At 42.5% G+C, this 22,098-nt stretch overlaps 1 protein-coding gene across 5 annotated transcripts in view; it reads left to right on the forward strand.

The window, feature by feature from the left end:
• The window catches only part of ACSM3 (acyl-CoA synthetase medium chain family member 3), a 68,558-nt gene that overhangs the window by 11,363 nt on the left and 35,097 nt on the right, over window positions 1-22,098 (forward strand). For 2 of the 5 annotated variants that reach the window (XM_077986434.1, XM_077986436.1), the window contains 2 exons: window positions 3,174-3,267; window positions 8,828-8,871. The exons of 1 other annotated variant lie outside the window; for it this stretch is intronic. The gene's annotated coding sequence lies outside the window, so the exon portion shown is untranslated. The remainder of the gene's footprint in view (window positions 1-3,173; window positions 3,268-8,827; window positions 8,872-22,098) is intronic. 2 more of the 5 variants (XM_077986435.1, XM_077986437.1) reach the window with 1 other exon arrangement.

Here is a 22,098-nt window from a genome sequence, read left to right on the forward strand (position 1 = left end):
CCATGTGAACTTGAGTCTGTCCCTAGAGGAGTCACATTTGGCCTGGCCTTTGTACCTACTCAGCCCTGCTGGGTGTCCTATACTGATCCCCATCACCTCTAATTAATCTCATCCCACCAGTGCCTGGTTCCAAGTTTTGACAGATATGTTTCTCTATGGCAAACTTGGCATTTTGAGGGCCTATGTTCTTAAGGGCAAAAGTCAATGAATCTCTTTCCCTCCAATTTTCTCCTTCAATTTTATACTCTATACATACAAGTCTTTCTTCTTAAACTTTTCCTGGTGTTTTGTGGGTACTTCCTGCCCACTCCTTTGAGATTTGGTTGAAAAATCTATGTTCCAAAGTAATTGTTTTGAAGCAGGAGATATAAAAAAAAAACAAGTTTTTTTGGAGGCTGACTCACTCCAAGACCAGCGATAGGCAGGGCTCTGGAAGGGCTTTGATAACACTATCTGCAGAGCCAGGGCCCTCAAGGGATGGGTTCGAGAGCCTCTCCCTCCCATCCCAGAGCAGGGATGAGAAAAGCAAGTTTTTCTTCTCTTTCAGCTTCCCCCTTCCCCCTTATCATTCTCATAATTATTTTGCAAAATTTTATAAGTTCCTGTTTTTCCCTTCTGTACAGCACAGCAAGGTCACAAGATATGCTTGAGTTGCAAAACCTGTCACTGTTTAACAAACTGCCTTTGTTCTGCTTCTGTAAGCTTGCTTGCCCACCCTACAGGTTTCACACCATGAAGTTGACCAACCTCCTTTCAAATGCATGTATAAAAGTGAAGCCCTGTCTTTGTTTGGGGCTCGGCCTTTGGATGTTAATCCTCTGGGCTGGTGCTCACCTAATAAAATCCTCCTGTCCCACCCATTGGTCTCTCCTGTCCCTTAATTCCTGCAACAGTTTTATTATTTAGTTTACTTATTTGAGCCCTTTTAGATCATCTGCCTGCTTCTTACTTTCACTTTAGTCAATGCTCCAAAGACTGAATCACCAATGGTGGCATCTCAGTTTAATAAGTTAGAGAAAGATAATTCTATTTACCACTCAAATCATACTATGGACTGCATATTCTACCAATGCAGAACACTAGTCTTGAGTAAAACACTAGTGTAAGAAATATAAATTTCAGGGTAGGTATAGTGTACACTGAAGAATCTAGCTGGGCATGATGGCTCATGCCTGTAATCCTAGCACTTTGGGCAGCCAAGGCAGGTGGCTCGCTTGAGCTCAGGAGTTCCAGACTAGCCTGGGCAACATGGTGAAGCCCCATCTTTACAAAAAGTACAAAAGTTAGGTGTGGCGGTGCATACCTGTGGTCCCAGCTACTTGGGGGGCTGAGGTGGGAGGATCGTTTGAGCCCAGGAGGTCAAGGTTGCAGTAAGCCATGAGCTCACCACTGTACTCCAGCCTGGGGGAACAAAATTAGACCATGTCTTGAAAAAATATATAAATAGATAAATAAATAAACAAACAAAGAGTCTAGGGTAACTGGAGTTCATAGGTTCTTTAGTACAAATGAGGCCTCAGTAAGAATTATCTACATGAATACTCAGGTTGAATAATTTATATTTAAATGAAAAATTGAAGGGAAGCCACATCCTCAGTGAGAGTATAGCATTCAATGTATAGATGAACAAAGACAAATTGATTAAGAATATATTTTAGGGGTCACACCATCCTGAGTTGAAATACTAAGTCCACCACATTGTAGTTCTGTGACCTTGGGCAAGTTAATTGTTCTAATCCTCATGTTTCTCATCAGTAAAATGAGAATAGCCACAGTATATATCTTAAAGGTTATTGTGAGTATTGAATAAAATATTGGTGTCAGTCGCACATACAAATATTCAATAAGTGTTCACTGCTGCTGTTTTGTTGTAGCTGTTGCTAATTGGAAGGTTTGGTAGAGATAATTTTTAGCAAAAAAGAGTTGAGGTTGAGACTCAGGCTTTTTGTGTTGGTCAGTTTGCTTTGATGTGTTTCTAGCCACTTCTTGCTGGTTCTCAGTACCCCAGAGGTACCCTATTATATCTAAACATGTTAATATGAAAAGATCTGGCCAGGCGCAGTGGCTCACACCTGTAATCCCAGCACTTTGGGAGGCCGAGGCAGACAGATCACTTGAGGTCAGGAGTTTGAGACCAACCTGGCCAACATGGTGAAATCCCATCGCTACTAAAAATACAAAAATCAGCCAGGTGTGGTTGTGGGCACTTGTAACCCCAGCTACTCAGAAGGCTGAAGCAGAAGAATCGTTTGAACCCAGGAGGTGGAGATTGCAATGAGCCATAATCGCACCATTGCACTCTAGCCTGGCCAACAAGAGCGAAACTCCATCTCCAAAAAAAAGAAAAAAGATTTTCAAAGTGAGGTATGTGTAATATGAACTAATTTATGTTTTAAAGGGGAATATCTATATATCTATGTACACATATATACACACAGATTTATATATGTGTGTGTTATATTTTAATCCTATATATATATATCAAAATGATGGTTAGTAAGACCTACTATTTTTCCACATTTCCCAACTAAAGCCCAAAGATAGGAATGAAGAGACACTAAACCTCTGATTTTTGCATTCTAAAGAGAATTGTCAACAAGGACTAAGTAAAGCACCTCTCTCCGGGTTTGTGAAAAGGTAGCTCAACTGGCCCCCACTACCTCCGACCAATTTCCCAGACTCACCATCCTGCTTCTCAGCTTACATTAGAAGCCGGGGAAAATGGAAAAGAGTATTTTTTTCACCCCCTTTGCTGTCAGGGATACCAAGGGAATCCCCTGTGAAGGTGAGAGATGGTTCTAAGAAGAGACTGGCATCACATTCCTTGGTTGATATCCCCTTCTGCCTGACTGAGTGAGAAACTGAGCCAGAAAGAGAAGTAGAGATGAATGGCAAGGCAGAGACAGTAGAGCAGGGTTGGAGGACACCAGAGGAGAGGCCTGAAGCATAAGAGAGAGTGTTGCAAGTATATGTGCATATCTGGTACATCAAATGGATCTTCAGAAGGTGCCTGGGCTTGACCAGGTAGACCCAACAGACAGAGGGTGAAAGTCACACCCAGCCCTCTTACTTTAATCTTGTTTCCTTACCCTCAACAATGGAGGATCCAGAGTTTAAAAGAAGGAGAAGGGAAAGGTGTCAGTGATAAATAAGGCCACGTGTCTCTATTCCAGGTGTCAGAGCCAGAGGAGAAGAGTGGACAACCAAACTGCCCACCACATGTCCCCAGAAGTACAGGTCAAGCCTATGCTGGGGAGAGGCAAACAGGTACAACATACATTGAGTTTGAGATTTAAATTTTTGAGTGGACCGACTTTTAAAAACAAAGTGATTGTGAAATTGTGGAATCATTCCAAAAGGTCATTACATTAAGGGATAAAAAAGGGAGAAAACAAAAGTTGGGGGAAAAAGTGTTAAGACTTGCTTGGAAAACTAGTTACATATATCTATCCCACTTATTCCCTTGAGACTACTCTTTATTTTATATAAAATTTATTATATTTTAACCATATGCATGTATTATTTTTATATGTTAATATAGTGTTATTTCTTGATGTACTACTTCTGATGTAGTTGCTTACCAAAGTATTTCTCTTTTCTCCTGGGTCCTCAGATAGGCTAACTTCTCAGGTTCCTGAAAGTCAGGGTGAGGCTATTGAAATGTGGGCAGAAATGATACATGCTACTTCTAGGCCTAAATTCATGAGATCCTTCACAAATGCATCCCTTTTCCCCCAAACACCTCTCTCTCTTGTTTGTTGTCAGCTATCTGATTTCAGAGGATCCAACCAGGACTCAGGCTTAGGGGAGAGTGGAGCCTCTGAATATAAGGATCCTGAGTCTACTACTTAAAGTGACAGCCACCTAGGAAAGCCCATTAATCAAAAAATTCTGCATCAGACTTAAGCCTCTGAGCTTTAGATTTGTTTATTTCTGCAGCCTAGCCTAGCACACCTTGACTAATACACCGAGAATCCAGAGTTTGTTCAGAGTGTCTTCACTATTCTTGTTATAACTTTATAAGATTATAAACACTGTGCTTCAGACAAATTAAGAGAGCAAGAGACCTCATAATGTAGTAGAGACAATATGAGTTTTGGAGTCAGATTTTTTTTTTTTTTTTGAAACAGAGTCTTACTCTGTTGCCCAGGCTGGAGTGCAGTGGTGCAATCTTGGCTCACTGCAACCTCTGTCTCCCAGGTTCAAGCAATTCTTCTACATCAGCCACCGAAGTAGCTGGGATTACAGGCTCACATCACCATGTCTGGCTAATTTTTGTATTTTTAGAATCAGGGTTTCACCATGTTGGCCAGGCTGGTCTCAAAATCCGTCTGCCTCAGTCTAACAAAGTGCTGGGATGACAGGCGTGAGCCACTGTGCCCAGTTGGTGTCAGATTTTAATAGAAAGTCTAGATCTGTTACTTTCTTGGTAGAATCAGTGGAAAGTCCTGAACCAGTGGCCAGCCCTCTGTATTTCTGCTAGAACACTATGAGGAACCTCTTCCCCCTTCCTTACAAAATGTATATGAAACAGAATTCAAGGTCTTCTATCTGTATGTAACTCACAAAATAGTTGACAGTTCTATAAAGCTTTGTCCTTTTTCCTGTTTCTTGTTTCCCTGTAGAACTATTTTTTAAAATGTTTTTCTTTTTAAAGGATTTTTTGATTGTTGTTTAAAGTATTTGAAAAAAATATTCATAACTTCAAGCTATTTTACATTTAAGAAAAGATGTAGTCAAACTTGGCTGATGATAGATAGAAACCCAGGAGAAATTGGGAAAATATTCCAGGTGCCTTTTTTCCCCATTTTGACTAAATTATGCCAATTCCATGAAACACTCCTCATCCTCCCCCTGCCAAGTGATACTAGAGCCAGTGGGGCTCTGGAAGCCCTGCCATTCTTCCTCTGCTTAGCTGTACCAGAGCTGGTCTGTGTGGGAGCCAGGGTCTCTTGGGAAGAAAAGGAATGGAAAGATAGGATTTCATTACACATCAGTTATGTCACCTTGGCTTCTCCATTCCTCTTCCCTTGGGGGTTTTACAAGAAGGCAAAAATCACATTTAAGGGATATATTGACATGTTCATTGTCAAAATCTTTGCTCCAGCCAAACTGATTCTAGGTATAGTCAAACAAGTTGACATTAAAACAAAAGGACATTAACCTTCTGTCAGAGTCACTTTCAAGCTATGACTTATTTCAAGGTTGTTTGCTCTCTACTAGACTTCGTTTCCTCATATTTTAAAAAAATGTATATATAGTACTACTTAGCTTACAGAGCTGCTGTGAGAAATAAATGATATGAGCTATCTAAAACACTTGGCATACAGCAAACATTCCAAAAGTGGTCATTCTCTTCTACTCGGACGGGTGTGGTAGCTCATGCCTGTAATCTCAGCACTTTGGGAGGCCAAGGCCAGAGTATCACTTGAGCCCAGGGGTTCAAGACCAGCCTGGGCAACATAGTGAGACTCTGTCTCTCAAAAAAAAATTCACTTCTACTCCATGTAAAGAATGGTCCCAACCCTAGTTGCTGTTCCTTGCCATTGTTTTTCTTGTGGTTGTCTCATGATAAAAGAAAACAGTTGAGGAAAATGATGTTAGAAGACTCTCTCAAAAGCCTGGTCTTGGCTGGGAACTACATTTATTTATTAGAGTTTTTCTTAAGACAGTTGAGTATAAGAATTATTCCAATCACTTATGTCAGAATCCTTCTTACATAAAGCCTCAGTGGCACTAGGTTACTCTCTGGGATTAAAACTGGGTAGGGGTTGAAGGAGATTAGATTTAAGTTGAGCGCTAGAGAAGAAAACCTGATCTATTTCCAGAGAAAATGGAGATCCTCATGAAATAATAGATATAGATAACAATTATCAATAGCTGCATTAGGTGAAAAGCTTCTGGAAACATAATGAATGGATCAGGTGATGCCTTAACATCACAAAAGGAGAGCCAACACATTATGATTCTCCAGATGTGATGCAATAGAATTCTGCAAAGATATTTATGCAATCTTTTTGCTATAAATGGATGTATCCTCTAGATTTAACTATTAGTTTATAGAAACTACAGGGGACAGAAAAATATGTTAAACTCAACCACATTGAATTAGCAAAATCAACACTGAATTTGGGAAACTTTAGAGGACAATGCCCTATGTTCTACAATGAATTACAAAGAAAAAGAAGAGAGAGATGGAATGTATAGATTAAAAACTTAAGACACATATCAATAAAATGCAATGTGTTGCCCTTGTTTGTACACTGAGTTGAAAAAAAAATGTGTAAAACAAAATTGAATCTGGAAAAGGCTGGCTGGGTGGGATAGCTCATACCTGTAATCCCAGCACTTTGGGAGCCAAGGCGGGCAGATCACTTAAGGTCAGGAGTTTGAGACCAGCCCAGCCAACATGGTGAAACCCCGTCTCTACTAAAAATACAAAAATTAGCTGGGCATGGTGGCACATGCCTCTAATCCCAGCTACTTGGGAGGCTAAGGCACAGAAATTGCTTAAACCCAGGAGACGGAGGTTGCAGTGAGCCAAGATTGCACCACTGCACTCCAGCCTGTGTGACAGAGTGAGACTGTCAAAAAAAAAAAAAAAAGAGTGAATCTGGAAACACATGAAATTTTAAAAATTATATTAATAGAGGATTAGTATGGCTTTTTCAGGTGTTAAATGGTATTGTGGTTAGGTTTTAAGAGTCCTTATCTTTTAGAGATACATAAGGATTTTCCACAATAAGGAAGAAAAAGAAAGACGGAGAGAAGAGATACAGATACAGAGACAGAGAATAAAGAAGTAAAAACTGCAGATATAGACAACTATTTCTGAGAAATTTTGCTGTAAAAAGGAGACAAGGAATGAAGAGGTGGAGGGAGACAAATGGCCCAAGAAATTTTATTTTCACATGGGAAATATTACCATGTATTTGTGGCTGACTTTGTTTCTCTATTACAACTCTTATTCAAAAAAGACATGAAAAGAGAAGAAAGAAAAAGAAAGAGAAAGGCAGACAGAAAGAAAAGAAAGAACGAAAGAAAGAGAAAGAAAGAACGAAAGAAAGAAAGGAGAGAAAGAAAGAAAAAGAGAAAGGAAGGAAGGAGGAAAGGAAGGAAGGGGGAGGAAAGGAAGGAAGGAAGGGAAAAGGAAGAAAGGAAGAAGAAAGAGAAAGGAAGGAAGGAAAGAAGGAAGGGAGAAAAATAAAGAATTTGATGATGCAAGAGACAGGAAGGATAGCTGAGGGAGTAATATCCTGGAGTAAGGGAGAGGGAATGGTGTCAAGTCCACAGTGGAAAGGGTGGCCCAAGCTAGGACCTTGGACAATTAATGCAGAAAGTATGGGCAGAGTTGTAGGAGTACTGGTTGGTTATCTGGTTAGGGGGAATAAGGACATTGTCTTCTGGCTTTTCTCACTTATAAATCTCAGTGAAATAAGAGAGGAGAAGGAGAGGTACTAGTTTAAAGAAATGGGGGAAGGAGTGAAATGGTTATCTCCAACTGTAGAAATGTAGTGGGGCTGTCAGACGGTGAGAAGGGCCCACATGAATATTTTGCAGTCAGGAAGTTAAAGTGTGCTAAAATAATTAAACAGGAGGCCATTAGACTGAGGTGGCTCCAATACTCAGGGTTCCCACATAAGCAAACTAAAGCCTAACTCAGAACTTAAAAGAAAATGAAATATAAGCTCAGCCAGTCACAGGCAGCCAACTGGGCTTTAGTATATTGTCTTGAACTTCCCACCAGAACAGTCCAAATAAGGCAATTGTTCAAACTTTTACCAATCAAGTAATTTCTTTGCTCAGCTTCCACATTCACCCTATAAACACCCTCTCTTTGTGCCCTGCAATAGAGCCCTGAATTACTTCCCATTTGGAACTGCCTGATTCATGAATCAGTTTGCTCACATGTATGCTTTAAATTTTTAGTGTGCCTTAGTCTATCTTATAATAAGTGTAACCATTAAGTTTAGGACCACCAACAAATACCATGTGCACTTCTCCAGAGCCATGTTAAGCTTCTCAAGTGTCACAAAATAAGTAGACTTATCTGGAGTTTTGCGTAGAGCTGGGTTTTCCCACATGAGTATTGTGGAGGGAGAGCAGTACAAAGGATTTGAATGGCACAGATAATCCAAGCTGGGCAGAAGGTAAGTAAAGGTATGAAGGAGATGTGTTTAAGTCAGTGGACTTAAGATTTTAGAGGGGCAGAGGAATTACTGTGATGAAGGTCCTAACAGGCTGGGGACGGTGTGAGAGAAGGCCAAGCAGGGAACAGGCCAGTGTCTGTGGAGACCATGTGGGGAGCTGGAACTCTAGTCCCCACCCAACAACAGCAGGAAGCTCCTTGCAACTCAGGTGTCATCTAAAGCTGGATAAAGAAGCTAGACATCTGTATTCACCTGGCAGTAATGAGGTAGTGCCCCTCCCCTCTCCCCTACCTGGGCAATGTCAAAGCCAGCTAAAACATAAGGTTTAAATAAGATGCGGAGTCTTATTACAAGAATGTTCATGTTTGAATTAAAAATCACTCCTCATACCAAAACCAGGAAGGTTTCAAATGAATGAAGAAAGATGATGGATAGATGCTAACACTGAGATGACAGAAATGTTAGAATTATCTGACAAAGATTTTAAAGTAGCCTTGACAAAAAGGCTTCAGTGAACAATTAGGTATGCTTGAAATAAATGAAAAAAAAAATCAGCAAAAAATAGAAGATATCAAGAACAACTAAATGAAAATATTAGAACTAAAAAATTCAATGAGAAGTCAAAAGCTTGGTGGATGGTATGATACTGTAAAATATATATTTCATCTTCATTCCAGTTTCCTGGTACATAGCTGCTAAAACACTTGGAATTTCTGAAGTGGTAAGTGCCTTTTTGTATGCTAGTGAGATGACCAGGGGTTAGGGGTTCAGGATGGGGGCTGGTTGCCAGGAGAACCAACCTTGTGATTAGAGGGTTAGGACTTTCTCCCCCACCCCACCACCACGCCACTCCCCATCCCCCTACTTCATAGGAGAAAAGAGGAGCTGAAAGTTGAGTTGATTACCAATGACCAATGATTTAATCAATCAGGCCTGTGTAATGAAGCCTCTAAGAAACCCAAAAGGGGCTGGGCGTGGTGGCTCATGCCTGTAATCCCAGCACTTTGGGAGGCTGAGGCAGGTGGATCATTAGGTCAGGAGATCGAGACCATCTTGGCTAACACACGGTGAAACCCTGTCTCTACTAAAAATACAAAACAATTAGCCAGGTGTAGTGGCAGGCACCTGTAGTCCTAGCTACTCAGGAGGCTAAGCCAGGAGAATGTTGTAAACCTGGGAGGTGGAGCTCGCAGTGAGCCGAGATTGCGCCACTGCGCTCCAGCCTGGGCGACAGAGCGAGAGTCCGTCTCAAAAATAAAATAAAATAAAATAAAATAAAATAAAATAAAATAAAAAGGCTGAGTTCAGGGAGCTTCTGGGTAGATGAACATGAGGAAGTTCTGGGAGGGTAGAACATCTGGCGAGGACATGGAAGCTCTGTGCCCCTTCTCCCACACCTCACCCTATGCATCTCTTTAATCTGGCTGTTTATCTGTATCCTTTGTAATATCCTTTATAATAAATGGGTTGATGTAAGTGTTGCCCTTTGTTCTATAAGTAGTTCTAACAAATTAATTGAACTCAAGGAGAGGGGTTAGAAGTACAGATTACAACCTCAAATCTTATGGCACTTGAAGTGGGGGGCAGTCTTGCCTGGGACTTGTAAATCAAAAATAAAATTCTAAGCCCCCAGACTGACTGAATTGACCCTCCTTTTGAGCAAGAGGACCCAAGAAAATCTGAAAAATTAGTCAGGCCATGATGGAAAGCCAGCAGGGGCAGCTACGGGGGTGTGGGGGACAGACATGCCTCGTTATACTCTCTTCCTTTTTGGAGTTCAAGCACAACCGACCAACATTAACATTAAAACAGAGATCTTAAAACTGACAAAACAGACTCTTTGTAGCAATAGGATCCAAATTCTAAAATGACTCCAGTACAGCATCACATAACAGATAGCAGGCCCTGAAGAAAATCAAAGTCTTTTACCCCAAAATATATTTCTTTGACACATTTTGAAATAGCCCTGCAAAGCTATCTCTTGTGGGGAAAAGTTGCATTCTGTAGGAAAATCATCTTCCTTGGTTGCGGGACAATCCAAGACTGGAGAGACCGAAAAAGGTTCAGGAGAGTTTATTAAGGTGATCACTGGCTCAGCCAGACATATGTCCAGAAAGTTGGAGCCCCGAACTAAGGGCTTTCCCTACTTTTAAACATCTTAAGGCAGGAACCATGTGAGGCGGGAAGTAAGTTACAGAAGAGAGAAATGAAGGCAGTTAATCAAGCATTACAACATTTCTTACATCTTGAGAAAAATATGTCTTGCAACCTAAACTTATCGGTCTTGTGATCCTGCAGCCGTGCTAGGGAGGTAAGCAGGAACTCAATGGGCCTATAATAAACTTTGAGGAATGTGGAGTTGGAGAGTATAGATAAGGTCCACTGACCACAGAGAGAAGACAGGCCGTTAATACTCTCTTTTAACTTGAGTGTGTAAGGTGGGGGTCGCACTTCGCAGCAACTTTAAGAGGATTTAAAAATTTCTATTACTACTACTATTAGGTTATAGTTGATTTCATTAATTCCTTCTTAATTTCCCCCCTTTGGTGCTCAACACAAATGTAGATTAGTAAAGAGCACCACAGTTAGCTATTTCTTGAGTGGGTACATACTCATCTGGGGATACCAGTTGGTACTTTTGCAGAGCCATTATTCAGGTGGTGGTATGTCTGTCTACTATTGCTTCTATGGTAGATTGGATGCTTCTGATGAGAAGTGGCAGGAGACAGGGAAGGGGTAGGCATCCACCTATTATGGCTACAAAGCCTATTATTAAAGTTTTAAAGTCTCCAAACCATGAAAAACATCCTCCAAAGAGTGAACTTGGGTTCCAACCAGACCATGTCTGGACAGGAACATGAGCTAACTTCTGCATCCTGGTAGTGATTTCCATGATAGCTTTTCCATTGTCATCAATTTGTAAGCAGCAATTTGTTAAATTCATTTTCCACAAACTCCTCCTTCTGCAGCTAAAAGACAATCCAGTGCTAACCTGTTCTGATAAATGGCATCTCTCATCTGGGTCGCCTGTATGGCTAGCAAGTCTAAGGCTTGGGCTATTTCATTGACTATAATTTCCAGAACTTCTTGCAACCTTATGATGCGGTTTAACATATAAATAGGAGTACTGTATCCCCATGACCCATCTTGTGCCTAGGTGGCCGGCCCATAGTGTTTGATAATTCTTTCAGGGGGCCGTTCATTATCTTGCCAGCTCCCTATTTCAATGTCCTTTTTAATGTTAGTATTTATTTTTTTCCACAGTACTTATTTTTATAAACACATTTCTTCTGACTCTTTTTCTGCCTTCATCATAGACTGAATAGCTTAGATCTTCCCCTTGCTGCAGTGGGAGTAGGAAAAAGGATGGCCTTATTGTTCCTAATACACATGCCCCTGTGCATTTATTGAGTAGTAACTGATAAGTCTTTGTTCCACAGATCCAGTATAACCAATCCTGCAGGTGCTCTCCAAACAGCTGGAGCATCTAATTGGTACCATGAGTGATTTAGTGTTGGGAACTGCAAAAAGGGATTAAAGTCTGACACAGAGGAATTGTCTATAAAGCTTCTCCACTGTCTTCTGTTCTTAGATTTTTCAAAATATTGTTGACTCAAGCAAGTTGTTTCCCCTACCTGGTTCTGGAAGGCCTTGCCCCAATGGGCGATACAGTATTTTCTGTTGATGGGATTCCTTATTAGCCAAACACTTGGATTTCCATTGAATTTTGTAACAAATTCGGGCAAGGTAAAATTGTGGCATCAATTATCTGGCTTCCCAGGGCCACTGATCTCCCGTATTAGTACCTCCACATACATAACATGAAGTAACTCCTAAATTGTTAGCAATACTTTTGGCTAGCTGGGCAAACAGATTTTCCGCTGATATAGGAGGAATTTGAATTTTTGATACTTCAGGATTAAAGTGTTTGTTGAAAGATTTATGAAACCTAAACTGTTGCATCGGGCTAACTTGAACTTGGGTCCTTTGGGTTTTCTTGATGATGACCAGAGGAATTCCAAGTCCCAGGAGAGCATCTGCCTGATTAAAGGTTAGTAGCCCTTTAAGCCCTTCAGTCCACAAAGGCATATTTGGCTTTAGTATTGTCAGATTGAGTGGGTTCCATGTTCCAGTTTTGCACCCTATCTTTACCTCTTGGCTGGCAAACAGAGCAACCTTTCCTGTCTATAGGTGGTGATTAAATTGATATGTGGTCCACTGATTATCATAATCAGGGCCGTCCTTTTTGGACTCTCCTATTATGGCCTTGGCAGCTCTGCTGCTGACTCTTTCTTGTCCTAGATTTTTACAGATCATCCCAATATTATTTAGTTTACTGAGATGTGCAGCTTGGCAGGCATCAAAATATATGGAGACAGGCCCTTTATGCAAGTAAGGGAATACTTCTGTTTTGTTTTCAAGTTTACTGACCCTGGTTTCTGTGGGGTTTGTATATGATGGCATTAGGGGTTTGCCAATTTGGACTTCATACCAGAAGTCATAGGGCAAGAACTCTGGGTCATAACATATTTGGGGCTGCCCGTTTCCAGGATCCCAGACTGAATAACTAGTCTGGTTATAGACACAAGTTCCTGTATGAGTCCCTGTACACTCATAGTAGGTCTGGTATAACAGAGTTTTAGTCACACCTTTTCCAGACCAGGCTTCTATCATACAGGGATGGCAGCCATCCTGGTCCCCTTTTATAACCATAGGTGAAAGTGTCAGTGGCTTCAGTGTTACTCATATGATTAAACTTGTACTATGCATGGGCACTCTTCTGGGCAACAAGCTTGGGAGCATTTGCAAAGATAACATGACAGTAAAATAATCAGTACAAGTAAGAGTATAACTATGCTTGTAAATTCAATCCACACTTACTTATCTATTGTTGACTTCCTCAGGCTTCAGCCATGCGTAGACTAGTCAGTTTCCAGTTGTGTGACTAGAGCAGGGCTTGATGTTTCCTTAAGCTTCAGCCGTCGACGGACTGACCAGCGTCTGGTGTGGTCAGACCAGGGCAGTTGTTCTTGTCAGCAGTGGCTTGATTTCGCTGCAGGATCAACTGTGTCGGGTGGCTGCGTTTTGTTGACTGGTCCACTGGTCCTGAGTTGTGGTCACTGCTGGTTTCAGCCAGCTATAATGAACCCAAGGTGTGATACCTGCAACTTTAACAGCAGTGGGGGTAGACAAGATCACAACATGGGGACCATCGCATAAAAGCCCTAAGGTAGTTGGATTCCGTCGTTTGACCCAGACAGAGTCTCCAGGTTGGAAGGGATGTACTGCATCTGTGAGGCTAACGGGTATTCTTACTCTTACCCACTCTTGTGTTTCCTGCATGGTCTCACCTAAGGCTTACATTTGCCTTCTTAAGGTCAATTCCCCAATTTATTTTAAATCCCCTTTTATCTGAGTTAAGATTGGGGGTGGTCAGTTGAACACTAGCTCATAGTGTTAATTTAGTAGGGGTGCACCTGACTCGGAGAAGGACCATGGGCAGCACCTGATCCCACCTTAGATGAATTTCTTGGCAAAACTTCTTTAACAGCTGTTGAGTGTCTGGTTCATTCTTTCAGCTTTTCCAGAACTCTGTGGGCAATAAGCTGTATGCAGTTTCCATTTGATTTTTAACATCTGCGTTAGCTGTTGTACTACCTCTGCCACAAATGCTAGGCCATTGTCTTATCCTAAAGTTAGAGACAGTCCAAATCTAGGAATAATGTCCTTTAGTAAGATGCTGGTTACTTCCTGAGCTTTCTCTGTCCTGGTGGGAAATGCCTCAACCCACTCTGAGAAAGTGCAGACAAACACTAGCATGTACCGGTAGCCTCCGGCTCAGGGCAGCTCAGTAGAGTCCACAGGCAGGTTTTCACAGGCTGTAGCTCCAGTTTCTTGAATTCCTAGGGGCCATGTTTGCCCCTGACATGAATTGTTTTGGGCACAAATTAAACATTGCTCACAAACAGCTCGAGTGATGGCAGTTAGGCACGGCACATAGAAATGCCATCCTACAAGAGTCTCTAATGCAGTTTTTCCCACATGCGTTCCTTGATGAAACTGCTTTATGAACTGGGGGGCTATTGCTTCTGGGATAGTGAGCCTCCCATCTGAGAACTGCCACCAACCTCCTTTCTGGCAACTTCCACTCTCCTACTTAGACCAAGCTTTTTCATTAGAGGATTAGTTAGGGGGTTCTGTAAGGGAAAGCTCCAGTAAGGACATGGTAAGTGTTTCCTCTTCCTTCTTAGTTACCTCTGTCATTGCAGCTCTTTTGGCTTCTCTGTCCACCTTTCTGTTTCCTCTAGCCTTGTCACCTCCTCCTGTTTGATGCCCTTTGCGATGGATAACTGCTAGTTCTTTTGGAGCCCACACAGCTTCTAAGAGCTGCTCTATTTCCTTTTTGTTTTTGATTCCTGTCCTTCAGTAGTTAATAATCCTCTTTCCTTATATGTGGCTCCATGGGCATGCAAAGTGGCAAAAGCATACCTGGAGTCAGTATAGATGTTTACTGACTTTCCTTTGGCCAAGAGCAATGCTCTAGTGAGAGCTATTAGCTCAGCTCTTTGGGCTGAAGTTCCGACTGGAAGAGGGCGGGCTTCCGCTACTGAATTCAGTGTTACCACTGCATATCCAGCCCATCTGACACCTTCAGATATGAAGCTGCTTCCATCAGTAAAGTATTCAACATCTGGATTTTTTAAGGGCTGGTTCTTTAAGTCTTTTTGGCTTGAGAAAACCTCACCCACCATTTCCATACAACACCGATACCCTGGGCCACACAATGGGGGCTTTCCATGCTCCACCCATTCTATTGGCAGCAGTGTGGCTGAATTTAGAGTATTCACAGTCTCCAAGGTTATTAGGGGTTTTCACACAAAAGTCCTTGATATCTTAACATCCTAGGGTTAGAAAGCCAGTGATGGCCCCTCTGCTCCATCAGGGTGACGACCATGTGGGGCCCCCAAATTATCAACCTTTGTCCAAATGTGAGCTTGTGAGCATCTTCCACTAACAGGGCAGTGGCTACCAATGCCTTGAAACAGGGTGGCCATCCCGTAGTCAACAGGTCTAGTCACTTGGACAAATATGCCACAGGCTGATACCATGACCCTGGTGTTTGTACCAAGACTCCTGTAGTTCTTCCTTTTCTTTCACGGACATAAAAAGGCTTTGTCATGTCTGGCCTAATGCCGGGGCCTGAATCAAAACCTTCTTGATTTCTCTGAAGGCCATGTCCTGCTCTTTTCCCCACAGGAGGGGTTCTTTCTCCCCCCTCTTTGGTAGCCTTATACTATGGTTATGCCAAGAGTGAGAAATTTGCAATCCAAATGCAACAGAAACCAGCTGCCCCTAAAAACTCCTGCACTTGTCATCTAGTGTCAGGTCGAGGAATGCCACACACAGTCTCTTTTTGCTCACATCCAAGCTCACGCTGCCCTTGAGAGATGTTAAAGCCAAGATACCTTGCTCTTTGGCCACAGATTTGTGCCCTTTCCTTAGATACCTTATAGCCAGCCTCCCACAGAACATGAAGGAGGCTTTCTGTGCCTTGAAAGCACTCTTCTTTTGTGGGTACAGCCAACAATAAATCATCTATGTACTGCAACAGGACACAGTGGTCGCTTGTCAGTATGAAAGCCTTCAGGTCTGAGGCTAGTGCTTTCTTGAAAATGGTTGGGGAGCTTTTAAATCCTTGGGGGAGTCTGGTCCAAGTATGCTGTGATGAGCCCCACTCAAAGGCAAAGATGCCCTGGCTTTCAGGAGCTAGTCAGACGCAGAAGAATCCATCCTTTATGTCTTAAGCACGTAAACCAAGCAGTGTCAACAGGAATTCACCCAAGCATTCTACATGGGTTGGGCACAATGGCATATAATGTAGCTGCAACATTATTTACGGCCCGCAAATCCTGTACTGGCTGGTAACCTCTGGAGGGTTTTAATACCGGTAGCAATGGAGTTTTCCGAGAAGAGGCATATCTTTTTATTAGCCCAAATTTAAAGAGCCAGTCTATATGCTTTGTAATCCAGGGTGGCTTCTGCTGGGATGGGATACTGATGGATTCGCACTGGGTAAGTGTCCTGCAGCAGTTCCACCACGATGGGTGCCTGATTTATGGCTAGCCCCGGGGGATTGTCTTCTGCCCAGAACCCTGGCAGCTTGAGAAATAATTCCTTATATATTGCCTCATTTTCCTGCTGGCAAAATGCATCTTTACAAATTTTGCATCTCTCAGAGTCTCCGTTCCTCTGTTGTTGGGACAGTAAGGGTCATTACCCTGGCTTTTCTTTGACCTAGGTTTAGAGTCATGTTCCCTTCTGGTGTAAAGATTTGTGCTTGCGATTTCTGGAGCGAGCACCGGACAATTTGGCAAATATAAAAATTCATGTTGGACTTCCTGTCCTCCAATCACACATCTTTTAGGTTTGAAGTGAGGCCTCTTTTTTGTTACTCTTGTAGCTCAAATTATATTGACATAATTTTTAGACAATGGCCCAATTGCTTGAGTTACTACTGAGTGCTCCACACCAGTATTAACCATAAAGTCCATTTTCCAGCCCCCTATCTCCATTGAGACCATAGGCTCCCTGGGGCCTAATGAAATGGAGCCCAGTCTGTCTCAGTCCTCATAAAAATCATTTATTCCTGCCAGACTGGTGGCAAGGGGTTCTGGCCAGGGGTTTTGTCCCTGATTGTTGCCTTTATCCTTTTCACTTTCTGGGCATTCATTCATTCCCTGATTGTTGCCTTTATCCTTTTCTCTTTCTGGGCGTTCATTCTTCCAGTGTCCCATCTGCTTGCATCTCACACATTGATCTCTCTCAAGCCTAGATCGGCCCTCTTGTCCTGGCTTAGCTTCCCGGTTTGCCTAGCTTGTCCTCTACCACAACTGCGACCACAACCACGTCCTCTCACAAAACCAGTTTCTCTTCCAACTAAGGCCACCACCAACAAGTCTGCCTTTTCCTTAGCCCTACATCTAGCTTCTCTCTTGACCTCCACATCCCGATTTACAGACACATTAGTAGCCACCTGGATAAGCTGGGTAATATTCATGCCTTCGAAACCTTCTAACTTCTGAAGATCTCACTTTATGTCTCCTTGTGCCTGGCTTACAAATGCCACATTAACCATACACTGACTACCCGCAGCCTCTGGGTCAAATGGTGTGTAAAGCTATTAAGCCTTGCAGAGCCTCTCATAAAATTCACTGGGACTTTCATCTGGCTTCTGGCAGACCTCTGAGACCTTTCCAATATTGGTGGCCTTTTTCCCTCCAGCCTTTATTCCATTTAGGAGTGCCTCTTGATAACACTGCAAACTTTGTAGCCCTTGAGTCTGGTTAGGGTCCCAGCCTGGGTCAGCCTCTATTGGGAGTGCTTGTTGTGCATTCTGCCTCATTATCTCCTATGCCTGCAGGTGCATTGTTCTCCAGCCACTGGAGAGTGGCTTGTATAACTCTACAGTGCTCTTCCATGTTAAATAATGACAGAAGAAGTTTTTTGCAATCAGCCCAGGATTGTGACTTAGGAAAAATACTGCATTAGATCTATAGGAACCTGAGGCTTCTCTGTATAGAAGGGACTATGTTGTCTCCAATTTAAGAGATCAGTAGTAGAGAAGGGCTGATAAATGAAGAGCCGTCCTCCCCCTTGGACTTAATTATGTGCATTTAAATAAATTTGTCCCCTTGTTTCTCAGAGGGGCATCTGCATTGCTCAGGCATGGCCCGACCTAAGGGGGCCAATCTCATCCCCCTGGAGTTCCTCCCTTGGCTTTTCAGGCAAGGGCTCTGGCTCCTCTCTGCGTGGTGTTGCCTGAGGGATGCTTTCTTCTGAGTCTGAGTCTCTGGAAGCAGCCGGGGCAGCCTCCTGTCTAAGCCTTGCCAGGGATGGATAATTGGTGTATGGGGGGTGGACTTTCTAACTCTGCAGGTGTGACCTGTAGGACAGGTATTTTTCTGCTTTTCCTGTGACTCCTTTTCTTTTTCTGATGCCTTGCAGTCTTTTTCTATGGTTCCTGGTTTTATCTGGGCCATCAGAGTCTTACAGTAGGTCTCAAAGCAGGCCTGCAGCCACTTAAGGTGTGTTTGAATTACTCTTAGCCAGGAGTCGATATATGGAACTGATCTGGGTGCCCAAGCTGTTCTCCAACCCCAGTGACTACCCAGAACACTCAGCCAATTATCTCCCTGTCTATTGTCCCTTCAGCTGGCCACCCTACATTAAAAGATGGCCAGTCTATCTCACAAAGGCTTCTCAGTTTCTGTGGAGTTAGCTTAACCCCATAATCACCATTAAAACCTTTTTTAAAGTTTCTCAGCATACAGTCCAGTGGAGTAGGCTTTGACGTTTTTCCTCCCATTTCTTCCCTCATGGCACACTTTCACTCTTGGATCCACTAGATCAGGTCCTATTATGGGAGGTTCAGACACTGCTTAGCCAGGAGCATGCCTTAATTCCTGTCACAGCTAGCTGCAGCCATAGAGCTGGTCCTATGGGTTGTATGCAGCATCCTAGGTCTGGTTTTTCCCACATTCACCTCGGAGCACACAGTTCACACTAAGAGAGCTGTGCCTCCCCATGTCATGCCCCACGTTGGTCTTTTCTGAGACCATCTCTTTCACACACTTTCACACACATCCCCCGTCCCCGAAATGGTTTTCCTTTCTGACTGACTCTCGAGCCCCACCCGTGTCTGGTGTCAGTTAGGGCATGAGTTTTGTCCAAGTCAATGGACTTCTCCCAGTGTTCCCAACCCCCTTGGGTCAGACTAATTGTCACGCCCTGGGAGGTGATCAGGCTCCCCTTCCATCCTTATGGGAAGGGTCTTGCCTTAGGGCCCAAATCTTACCACAGTTCAGATGTCTGTGCACTGCTCCTGTGACTGTCCTGCAACCCTTTCTACTGGTTCCATTTGCACTTTCGGGGGAAGGCTCCAGAATGCAGGAGGGCCAGGCCGTTCTCCTTCCGGGCTGAAACTCTCGGTGGTGCAAGGACCCCAGGTCTCCCATGTCCTGGGGCTCTAGCCCACAGGCAAAGGAGACAGAAAATCTGCCATTTCCAATCCCGGACGAGGCCCCTAGAAATGTTACAGGACAACCAAAGACTGCAGAGACTGAAAAAGGTTCAGGAGAGTTTATTAAGGTGATCACCGGCTCAGCCAGACATATGTCCAGAAAGTCTGAGTCCCAAACAAAGGGCTTTCCCTAGTTTTAAACATCTTAAGGTGGGAACTCCGTGAGGTGGGAAGCAAGTTACAGAAGTGAGAAACAAAGGCAATTAATCAAGCATTACAACATTTCTTACATCTTGAGAAAAACATGTCTTGCAACTTAAACTTACCGGTCTTGTGACCCTGCAGCCATGCTAGGGAGGTAAGCAGGGACTTACTGGGCCTGTAATAAACTTTGAGGAATGTGGAGTTGAGAAGTATAGATAAGGTCCACTGACCACAGAGAGAAGACAGGCTGTTAATATTCTCTTTTAACTTGAGTATAACTCAAGTTAAAGTTGTAGCAACTTCAAGAGGATTTAAAAATTTCTATTACTACTACAATTAGGTTATAGTTGATTTCATTAATTCCTTCTTCATCTTTACTATGTCTTTCCAGAGAGTGTGATGCCTTTTGAGGTCTAATAAGAGACATTCACAAGTGTTCTCTTTGAGGCCTGCTACCTGGAGGCTTCATCTACTTGAAAAGAACCTTGGTTTCTGCAACTCCCCACCCTTTACCTTAACTCAAGCTGATTTCAACTCTTCAGCCAGAGCTTAGCCCTTTCAACCAATTGCCAATCTGGAGATCTTTAAGTCCACCTATGACCTGAAAACCCAGCCCCTCCTCCTTTGAGATGTCCCAACTTTCCAGGCTGAACCAACATATAAACATTTTTTTTTTTTTTTAGACGGAGTCTCACTCTGTCACCCAGGCTGGCGTGCCCAGGCTGGAGTGCAGTGGCATGATCTCAGCTCACTGCAACCTCCATCTCTCAGGTTCAAGCAATTTTTCTGACTGAGCCTCCTGAGCATGTATTGATTTATGTCTTTGCCTATAATGTCTTTGTCCCTAAAATGTATCAAATCAAACTGTAACCCAATCACCTTGGGCACATGTTCTCAGGACCTCCTGAAGCTGTGTCATGGGTCATGATCCTTAACCATGGCAAAATAAACCTCTAAATTAATTGAGACCTGTCTCAGATACTTTTTAGTTTACAGATTGAGATCTTAACCTGTAAGATTTGACACCATTTCCAGGTAGATAGTGTTGAACTGAAGTAGGACATGACACTCAAGCTGGTGTACACTGGAGAATTGCTTGGTGTAGTGAAAATCCCCCACACATCTAGTGTCAGAAGTGTTATTGTTAGAGTAGGTAGTCAGGCAGATATGGGCAAGGCAGGAAAGGCAAGAATGTCAGGCGACAATCAGGTGATAGCCAGGCAGTTATTAAACTGTCACTCTAAAATAATAATTGGTTGCAGTAGATGCCAGGGAAAGGCAATCTCCTAAGAGATAGAAAACACCTAAGGGTGGTGATCAGCTGCTTTCCACTAAGATCTCAGGAGTTGGGCAAGTGTGCTTAAGCATGCATACAAAGTGGCAAAGTGGCAGAGTTTAACTGGTATACAACTTTCCTCTAGGAACACTTGACTGGTAAGGGAAAAATGCCTCAAATGAGCATGTGCACAACGTCAGTAAAAGACACTGCACATACAGCCCCTCCCAAGTGCTGACAGGCCACTGCGCATGCAGACAGCCCACGCCAAGGAAAAATCAAAGGAGAGATACAAAACCTTGGCAGCATGCCAATGTATACAACCCCAAGTCAAAAGTCAAACAGGGCACCTGGATCTCTCAAGTTGCCTCCTTGCCCCTCTTCCTTTGGTTCCTGCTCTAAAACTTTCTAATAAACTATCACTCCTGCTCAAAAACTTGCCTCAGTCTCTCACTCTGCCTTATGATGCCTCTTGGATGAATTATTTCCTTTGAAGAGGCAAGAATCAAGTTACTGTAGATCCGTATGGATTCACCACTGCTAACATTATGTTGAGTGCTATGTGAGAGGAAAAAACCCTTTTTTCCCTATCTCTAATAATGAGCTTAACATCAGAATAGAAATAACAGGAGAAAAAAATCAAAGAACTGGAAGCCAGAATTTACTCAACCTGAACAACAGAAAGAAACTAGAATTGGAAAAAAAGAAAAAAAAAGAACAGAGCCTCAGGGACCCGTGAAACTATCGTAAAAGATCTACATGGGGACTGAAAATTTACTCCAAGAAATAATGGCTGAAAACTTCTAAAATTTGTCAAGAGACATAACTATAGAATTCAGCAATACAGAAAAAGAAATATACACTAGGACCAAGCGAGGTTTATTCCAGGGAGGCAAGGCTGGTTCAATATTAGAAGATCAGTGTCATCTATCTTATTAACAGGCTAAAGAAGAAAAACATCACATGCTTATAGTAACTGATGCAGAAAAAACACTTGCCAAAATTCAACACCTATTAATGATAAAAATTCTCAGAAAAAAATAGAAATAGAGGAGAATTTCCTCAACTTGATAAAGGGCATCGACACAAAACCTATAGCTAATATTGTACCTAACCATGAAAGACTGAATGTTTTCCCTCTAAGATCAAAAGCAAGGCAAGGATGTCTGCTCTCATCACTTTTATTCAACATAGAGCTAGACATTCTAGCTTGTGCAATAAGGCAAGAAAAGGAAATAAAAGGCATATAGATCTAAAAGAAATAAGTAAAATCTGTTTACTTATTTACAGGTATTGTGATTACACAGAAAATCCCAAGGAATCAACAATGAAAGATTCCTAGAACTCAAAAGTGACCAACAAATTCCTCTTTAAGTAAATTTAAGTTGGGTCTCTATCACGTGTAATTGAAAGAGTCCTTTATTTATTCACTAATTCATCAACTATTT

This window comes from Macaca mulatta, chromosome 20, assembly GCF_049350105.2.
Source record: "Macaca mulatta isolate MMU2019108-1 chromosome 20, T2T-MMU8v2.0, whole genome shotgun sequence".
NCBI classification, from domain to species: domain Eukaryota; kingdom Metazoa; phylum Chordata; class Mammalia; order Primates; family Cercopithecidae; genus Macaca; species Macaca mulatta.